Consider the following 9,313-nt stretch of genomic DNA (forward strand, 5'->3'; position numbering starts at 1 on the left):
CTTTTTGAGACAAGGTCTCCCTGTAGCCCCAGCTGGCCTGGCACATGCTATATAAACCAGGCTGGCCTCAATCTCATCTCACAGAGATCCACCTGCCTCTGCCTCCAGAGGGCTGGAACTAAAGGCGTGTACCATACCCAGCTACTAAGCAAGATTTTGACCACTGAGCTACACCCCCAGCCCCATCACTCTATGTTATAAATAAGGAAGCTGGGGGTTGGAAAGAGGGTGTGCCTAAGATTACACAGTAGTAAATGGCAGAGCCAGGACTTGGCCCCATCCCTTACCACCAACTTTCCACTGTTCAACCCATCTGCAGGGAGCTTCAAAGTCAACCTACAGGGCTTGAGGGTCCAGGAAGCACAAGGCTCTGGGTTCCAACTCCAACACCAAAATAAAACCACCCATAAGCCCCCATCCCCCCAGGCCTCTCAGCCCAGAGCTTAGAAGAAGTTCCAGTCCCCCATTTCCTAACCTGAACCTGAGATCCTAGAGCAACTCCCCTAATCCTCAGCCTCTTTCTTGTTACCCCACAGAGGGCTTCACAGGAGGCCGACAGCTGCCTGGCTTGGGGATCATTGTAGTAGGGGGCCTCTAAGGCTCCTGAGATGGAACAGAAGCCTCTACTTTGACCTACGTGGCAGGCTTGGCATCATGCCGCCTTCCCACCTACCCATGGGGAACAAGTTTTATCAGTATGGGGGGGTTAGGATCAGAGCAAGACAAGCCATTTATCCAGAACCACACAACCGCTGGTAGACTTCTAAAAGCAGGTCTGCCGTCAAGCCAGTTGCCCTCTGGTCTTTTCTGTGGCTACTGTCCATCAACCCTGGAGGACAGCCACCAGACCCATTTTCCAGATGAAGAAACAGAAGCTCCAAGTGATCACCTAGCTGGGTACTCAGCACAGGCTGTACCTCGGTTTGCTAACCTGCACAATGGGGTCATAACAGCCTCTCAGGGTGGCTGAGGACTGTGTGGGACTGTGGAAGGTAGAGGCTCTTGGCAATACCCCACAGGATGCCCTGAGATGAGGTCCACTCCCTGCACCAGGTTAGGACTGGCCTGCTCAGATGGCGCCATGTCTCCTTAAACATTTGCTCAGCCCTCAGATGCTGAGAAACGCTGAGTCATCTACCCAGAGGCCTCCCAGGAACCGGGTCCGACTCAGCAGGAAGGTTCCAGGTGGGTCAAGGGACCTGTGCACATGGCAGTTTCTGAGTTGCCCTGCTGAGGCCTGAGTCACCAGGGCTCCCCCTTGGCCTTCCTCAGCCACCCCAGGTTTTGAGGACACTTGAATTATGCTTGGACCCCACCTCTAAGAGAAAAGCCTAACTCCAATCTGCCTGCCCCCTCTACCCCATCTCCTGGCTTCCCAGGCTCCTGTCTTTCCACCCCACCCCACACAGCACCCTACCCCCAGTGCCCCACCTCTTGTCCTAAGGAGACAGACACTAGGCCTGCCACCTCCCATGGCTGTTTCTCAGACCCTGACCCCTTTCCCTTTCTCTGGAGCCCATCCCCCTTGTAGCCATAACCCCCAAGTTTCCTACTCTAGAACCACTAAAGGCACCTGCTGTCCTCAGAGTGCTTTTCCAGATCTTTTTCCTTCAGCTGGTGCCACGGGTTCTCCAGCACAGTCCTAGGGACCCCAAAACCATTGTTTTCTCTGCAGACTGAATCATGTGCTGCCTCCAGCCCTGTGCAGGAAAGTCAGCCAGGCTTTCTCCTGGTGAGGCCACACCCGACAACATGCCCAGAGTCCCACCTCTTCATTTCTGCTAGCTAAAAGATGCTTTTGGCCCTCAAGGCCTGGGTCAAAGTCAGTTCCCCTGAGGTCTTTCCAAGTACCCTCCTGCAAAAGGCAGGGTCTGTGCCCTGGGTTCCTGAGGCCTAACTCAGATCAGCCTGCCCCCACCACTCCATTCCACAGACCATTCTCAGGGTCCTGCTCAGAGGGAAGCCTCTGCAGCACCCACTTTCCTGCAGGGAGCCCCTGAGGGACAGGGGCTATTCTGGGCCTTTGGGATGCAAAGTGAACAAAACAGAGGCATCTGCCCTGATGGAGCTTACGGCCTAGAGGGAGCCTGATCCTAACTAAACACAGAAGCAGTAAAATGTCTACTGTGTCAGGACCTGGTAAGTGTGACAGAGGAAAAGTAGAGAGATGGGGGTCAGCATCCAAGAAAGACCCAAGGGAAGCTGCTCTGAGGGAGTGATGTTTGAGCTAAGAGTTCAAGGAGAGGGAGCCAGCCAGCTGTGTAGAGAAATTGGGAGGTGTGTGGAGGGGGAAGCCAGTGCAAGGGTCCTGGGGTCCACTACACTGGCAGAACAGGCAGAAGCCAGTAGAGTATGGCCAGATGGGTGAGGGCAAGTGGAGGACTATGAGAATAGGCAGCAGGTGTGAGGACAGTGGGCAGCAAGCCAGACCACGCAGGGCTCTGCAGCCTCCACTCTTGATTTGAGTGAGGTGAGGTCTTGTGTTTTGTTTCTCAGCTGAGTCTCACTATATTCCCAGGCTTGTACTCAAGCTACTCTCCTACCTCAGCCTGAGTGCTGAGGGCCATGTTACAGGTGTGTGCTACCACCGCTAGGATTGACATATAGGAGGGTTCTGGGCAGATGAGGGAGAAAACCTGGTTTGCTTTCAGCAAAGTCTCCTCTGGCTCTGTGGATGAAGAAGAGATCCTGGGGGCCAGAGTGGACTTGGGAGCCAGTGAGAGGCTAATACCCCCCCAGCTGATGCCTCTCTAGGCTGCTAGAGGGTTGGAAGCAGTGGAGGGAGGTGGTAGAGCTCCAGGATAGGACCAGGATTTGCAAATGGACTGGCTAGGGAAGGAGAAAAAGGTAAAAGAGGCAAAAACACCTCCCAGGTGTGGCCCAGAAAGACAGGTAGAGGGGCTGGCGGAATGGGATGGGAGTCTGGGGAAGAAAGGCGGGAAAGAGGAAGGGACAGAAGGAATGAGCGACTTGGATTTTGCAACCACATTTTTGCAACCACATTCAGCTCTGGATTTCTGCTGGACCTTCAGTGAGTTCCCTCAGCTCTGCCTTAGTTTCCCCCCATCTGTAGGAGAGAAACCCCATGTTCCAGGGTGGCCAATTGCAGTGAAGACTGAGGAGTTGGTGACCCTGTGGACCACAAGAGCCAGGCAGCCTCCCTCCTGCCTCCCCACCCCCTGTAGTTGTCCAGGCCAGGCCTACAGCTGCAGCTGAGCAGGGGCAGGGAGGGAGGGAGGGAGGGAGGGAGGGTGGGAGGGTGGCATCTGCCTACCCAGACTGGGCCAGCAGGTGGAAAGGCTGCTGGAGCTCTGGGAAGCTTCAGGAGAGCCCTCAGGCAAGGGCTCCGTGAGCTTGGGGTGGGTGGAGCCTGAGGATACCCTTCTGCCACACTTCCCAGAGTGCTAAGAGGGCCAGACAGAGCCCTGGCACCTGAGCCTTGCTTACTGGGGACTTGGGAAAGTCCTCTGGTCTCGGTGGTCCCAGGTTCTCATCTACCTGGCAGAATCAGGGGAGAGAGGATTACATTAATTAGTTGACACATGGCAGGGACTTAGGTGACTGTGAGTCCTGCTCAGACTCTTATCTGAGGAATTGGTTTCTTTGTTATTCCAGAGCCCAGAACTTGGGGTCCATGCCAAGTGGGGGGCACTCAGCAGGACCCACCAGGGCATGGTGAACCTTCTCTCACCCCCAGCCACCTTCCTATCATAAGGGAGGGCGTCAGAGGAAGGGCCAAGTTCCTGCCAAGTTTCCCAGGCCCCTGATGGCACTGAAGCACAGCGATGCCTCAGACACAATCTCGGGGGAGCTGATCCTTGCAGCTGCCTCCTGAGCACCAGGAACTGGGCTGGGTCTTCATCTCCATTGTCCCAATAAATATCCAAGACAACTTTCATCACCATTTCCATTTTCAGTACAGGAAAACGGAGGCTCGACAAGCTCACACAGTGGCCAACTTTTCCTAGGGCTGGCTACATTTGGATGTAATTTTCTACCAAAGAGAAGTCTGAGAAGTCTAAGCACAGCCCTTGCTCTAACAAGCCACTGGCCTCTGTAGGCTGTCACCTAGCTTCCTTCTGGCCCTTGGCCTGCTTTGGTTTCCAGGGGCCAGGCCTGCCTTCCACACCAGCAGAGTGACCTTGAGCACATTCCTTAGCCACCATCCTCAAGGACAACACAGCCTTTTCTAGTTCGTCAAGAGGTATGGCTTTTGAAGTCTGTTTTCCAGATGAGGAAACTGAGGCTCAGAGGCCAGGCAGGCTACCTGCTGCCATCAAGGTGGAACTAGGATCCTGTCCATGAGTTGTGGGCTGCTCACTTCAAGTTCAGACTCCTCTCTTCCAGCCGGGCATGGTGGCACACGCCTTTAGACTCAGCACTTGGGAGGCAGAGGCAGGCAGATCTCTGTGAGTTCAAGGCCAGCCTGGTCTACATAGTGAGTTCCAGGGCAACTGGGGCTACAGGGAGACCCTGTCTCAAAAAGACAAAAAAAAAAAAAAAAAAAAAAAAACCCAAACCCCAGACTCCTCTCTTCTAGGAGGATCAATCCTGACCCCAGGGGCTTGGCTTTGGACCTGGGGGTGGGAGATCAAGAAATGCTTTCTCCTGGCGACAAAACTACTTCTCCCACCTACTTTTCTCAAACCTGACTTCATCCAGCCAAGAGGGACACCAGGGCTGGCCTGACTGTGATGAAGGACACTGGTCAGCAGTACACATCAGAGCCTTGCACAGTCACACAACAAGGTCTGCCAGCATCACACCCCAGGTGCTCCCACATCTGCCAGCATAGGTACTCACAACCTCACACATCACAAGCAGGAGACCTCCCTCCACCTGCACATACCCATGCCCAGACACACATTCCCACCAGCATTCTCAGCCTGCACACTGACATGCGTGCCCACATGGCTGACATGTGTGTTGTACATTGCACATGCACAGGTGTTCAACCCCAAGATCTCACACCCCTGTGCACCCCTTATAGCACAAGCTCTAAGATAAGAGCTAGCTTGGAAGAGCCTGAGGCCCTGTTTTCATCCCTGGAGAGCCCCAGCCTCAGGTTCCCCACACCAGCTTTCCCGGTAGCATTTCCAGAGTCTGTTTTTTTCAGGGACAGGGAGGCAGCCCATCAGGGCCACAGGGAAGACAGGCTAGGACTTAGCTCTTAGGAAGAGTGCATGCTGTCACCAACCAACCAGAGTAACCCAGAAGCCAGAGGGGAGGCCCCAGGAAGGCAGGGCCTGACACCCTGCATCACTCCAGCTCCAAAATGTAGCCCCAAGGACCCAGGACCATGTTATCCAAATTATGAAGGCTTAATTAATGAAAAGGCCACTCATGAAAACTTCAAATGGGGCCTCTACCAGACATCACTTCTTGCCAAAGTCCCCTGAGACTTAGGACAATAGAGGCTTTCCTCGCCCATGCCTATCCTCTTGAGCTCCAGGAAAGCCCCAGACATCTTACTTGGCTCCAGGCACCAGTCTATGATTCTAAACATCATGACCAGAGGGATTCTTCTAAACAAATTCAGACTAAAGTGTAAGGGACTGAAAGCTTATCATTAAGGATTTAGATATACAAATTAGATCAGGTTGCAGGATATCTCAGGGTCAGAACAGAAGAGTGTACAAAGTGGTACCCAGACTCAGGGCCTGTCCACTCAATAGTGTGGCCTAGGAATTTTTTAAGCTCCCAAAGCCTGTTTACCCACCTAATAGCTGATAGTAGTAGTGGCATCTCAGCACAATGGCCACACAGTAACTGATGGAGAAACAGGTGCCATAGTGACAATTTGGAAAAAAAACAGGAAGTACTGAGGTATTCAACTGAAGGTCACAGCATATGTTACACTGTGCTGTCAGAGGCCCTTTCCCGCCCAGACCAGTGGCCGCAGGTGCCAAAGGTTTACACAAAAGCTCTAGGGAGAAAGACTTCAGACTGTGAAAATGCTTTCCACTAAATGAACGTCGTCTGCAAACTGGGAAAAGACCACCATTAGTCAATTTGGCCAGCGCAACACCTGGGGTCCAGCTACCAGAAGCCTGGTGTTGACAGTGGAGTTGGGCAATCACAGAGGGTCCCCTGGAGGAATAGGGCTCTCATGGTGGGATCCAAGGCATGTGGTGGGCCCAGGAGAGGCCATGGTGGAGCACAGAAACCTGTGCTCTAATCTTTGCCTACCACCAATGGAGCTGCCTCTCCCTCAGGGCCTCTGCTTGTCCATCTGGAAGATGGTACTGTAGGGCTGACACCATCTTTCTCCAAAGAGCCTTGGGATTCTCTGGTCCTGGGAACTGGTAGTTGACTCAGGGTCCCACCCCAGCCTCCCCAGCCTAATCTGTGGCCCTCCCAGGCCTCAGGGACAGCACCACTCTGAGAAGTGAAGGGGGAAAAGGAGAGGAATGGGCTCAGACCATGGCTGGAATGGAGTTGGAGGGTGTTTCCTCCAAGGGGTTTGCTTCTCCTGGTCAGCAACCCACAGTGGCCAGAGCTGACCAAATACAAGAAATAAATCCTAACCAGTCTTTGCCCAGTCAGAGGCACCGGCTGGTTCTTATCATAAAAAGATCTTATCCCCATGAGCACCAGTGGAGGACTCCACCCTCCTCCCTCGGTCTTCTGCCTGCACCTTTGACTTCCTGTGACAACCTGCACAGAGACCAGCCTGCCTCCCTCAAGCTAGGCTTCCCTCCCCTGCCAAGCCCCACCCCCACGTGGGCCCCAGCTGCAGGAGGCCCTGCAGAGTGTAATTCCCTGTGCCCTCCTCTCTGTCCTGGCCCGTCCAGACAGATTAAGCCTTTGTCACACACACCCAGAAAAGCTCAGGGCCAGATGGGACAGGACAAGTGGTGTCAGATCATCGACCCTGAGCCGGCCCTGGGACTGAGAAAGGGCCCCAACCATAGCTCTGCATATGGCTGTAGGGGGAGGAAAGGGTACCGGGGGCAGAGGTGAGGAAGAGAAACGACACACATAAAGGCCACCCTTGGACCACTGAGGCCACCTTGAGCTTAATTCCTGACATTTCCCAACTACCCTCCCTTTCTTGAGTCTCTGCAGACTTTTATTATTCACAGTGGTGCTTGCCTCCCCCAATAACTGAAGGTCCCAGGAGCAGGTGCCAAGTCTCACTCACCCCAGTTGCGCAGTGCCCACCACAAGGCCTGGGAGACACCAAATAAATGCCATGGATAAAGGTTTACAGCCTGATGACCTTCACAAAAACCCAGTCAAGACAAAACTACAGAATCTCTCCCACTGACCACAGAGGCAATGACAACTTTAATTGTGTGCGTACGCACGTGCATGTGTGCATGTGTGTGTATGTGTGTGTATGCATGTGCATGTGTGTGTTCCTGGACCAGTGAAGGCAGGAGATGACCCTTATGTCTTTCAAAAAAGGTCCCATTCAGTCCCTCCTAAGAAGAGGCCATGGCTGCCCAGAATTCCCAGCAGGATCTGCTCCTTTAAATCAGTGAAAAAGAAGATGGAAATGGAAAAATGATAACGGAGCCCCAGGAAGGTACTTGGAGATGGGATGGCAACACTCTGGTGGACATCTCCAGTGGCTGGCTCCGGTTGGCTAGGCGAATGGCAGGTAACTAACAGGCTCTCATGGGACAAGCAGGCCAGGCAAGCCAAGCCAGAGTGGGGAGCTGGAGGGGCGGGCTATCACAGGAGGGCATGTCTGTTGTGTTTGTGTCCTCCTGGCAGCCTGGGCAGGGAAGCCAGGATCCCCTTTCTTTGCCTCCCAGGCAGGTGGTCCCCTAGGAAGGGCTTGTTATTGGTCTGAGAGCCAGGGTGGAGGCCTGTCAGGTCCCTGGGGCTAAAAGCAGGCAGGGTAGGGAGAGTGGGCTTCAGGAAAGATTTGAAGCAGCTAGCTAGCCTAGCAGGACCCAAACCCAGACCCAGCACCCCAGTTTCTGCTTGTGGCCTGGATGGGAATGTTATGCAGAGACAGTTGTGTGGGATAAAGGGACAGACAGACAGACAAACTGCCTCTCATTATGTCCACTCCCTAGGGGAGTGGGTCACCTAGAGAGCCAGTAAGTCAGCTGCCAGGTGTGTGAGCATCTCCCCCCAACTCAAGGAGTGGGCAGACTGGGCTCTCAGCTGCAGGAAGGGATAGCCAGGAGGATGGGGAAATGGGGACTGACCTGGAAAGCCCTGAAGGCTGAGGGCACTAACTGGGTAGGGGTAGAGACCCGGACAACCATCTGGTGGGTCGCTGCCCTAGGAAGAGTCTCCTTGATGAGTAGTACTTAGAATGGGGAGAACCAAGTGAGAATCTAAAACAGGCAGGCTGGGGAAGCTGATGCCCACCAACTCATAAGGGCAAATGGGCAATGATTTGGTTGGGGGAGGGTCCTTGGCTCATCGGAGGTTCGGACAATGACCCAGACTCCCTGGGTTTTGGGGCGAGTGCAGATTTGGGTCGGGGTGCTCGGTGCCTGCAGGGACACTGCCCAGCCTCCCGCTCTGGGACGCCGGCGGGCGCGCTCCTGGGCCCTGCCCCCTGTTCCCCGTCCCGGCCGGAGGCGGCAGCGGCGCAGATGGACTGCTGGCGGCCGCAGCGGCAGCGGCGCGGTTATCAGCGCTCCTCGCAGATGGGCCGCCCGCCCTCCGCGCTCGCGGCTCCCACTCCCCGCGGCCTGAAACCCAGTTCCCTGGGCGCGGGGGGGAGGCGCCTAGGGCTCCGCGCCCCGGCTCCCGCCTCCCTCCTTCGCGGTCCCCTCACCCCGCGGGCCTGGTCCGGGAGGCTGCCGGAGGGGGAGGGGGAGGGGACAAGTGCACTTTTCGTAACGACCGAATCAATTGTGTGTGAAGAGCCCGCTCTGGCCGGGGATGGGGCTGAGCGCCGGGCGGGCGGGCCGGACGGGGGAGGAGTGCGGAGGGGGAAGCGGGGGAGCGAAGGAGGAGGGAGGCTGGCGCGGGGCGCCCGGCTCTCGCGCTCCGGGCGGGCGAGGCCGGGGAGGGGCGGCGGGGAGGGAGGCTGGCCGGACCGAGCTGGGTCGGGGACCGAACGCACTAACGGAAGGTCTCGGTGACGGAAAGTTCAAAGCTCAGCAGCACCCTGAGAGAGGCCGCCCCCCCCAGCCCCCACCCTCTGCAGAACAATGAGGTCCCGGCGGGGGGAGCCGCGGGGCCCACGCTGCACGCCCTCTCCAGGGCGCCCGGGGCCGGAGGGGACGCCCCCGCCCGGCCGCCTGCCTCCTCCCTGCCCGCGGCTGCGGCTCCCCGCCCCCTCCCCGCGTCACCCCGCCCGGACCCGACGCCCCGGGGACGGGGAAGGGGAGGGGATGGG

At 56.1% G+C, this 9,313-nt stretch overlaps 1 protein-coding gene across 1 annotated transcript in view; it reads right to left on the reverse strand.

Annotated features, from left to right (window-relative positions):
- Nol4l (nucleolar protein 4 like) overlaps positions 1-9,313 on the reverse strand; it is a 127,472-nt gene that overhangs the window by 117,197 nt on the left and 962 nt on the right. The window lies entirely within an intron of this gene.

Source organism: Nannospalax galili, unplaced genomic scaffold, assembly GCF_000622305.1.
Source record: "Nannospalax galili isolate Female #2095 unplaced genomic scaffold, S.galili_v1.0 scaffold1357, whole genome shotgun sequence".
Lineage (NCBI taxonomy): Eukaryota > Metazoa > Chordata > Mammalia > Rodentia > Spalacidae > Nannospalax > Nannospalax galili.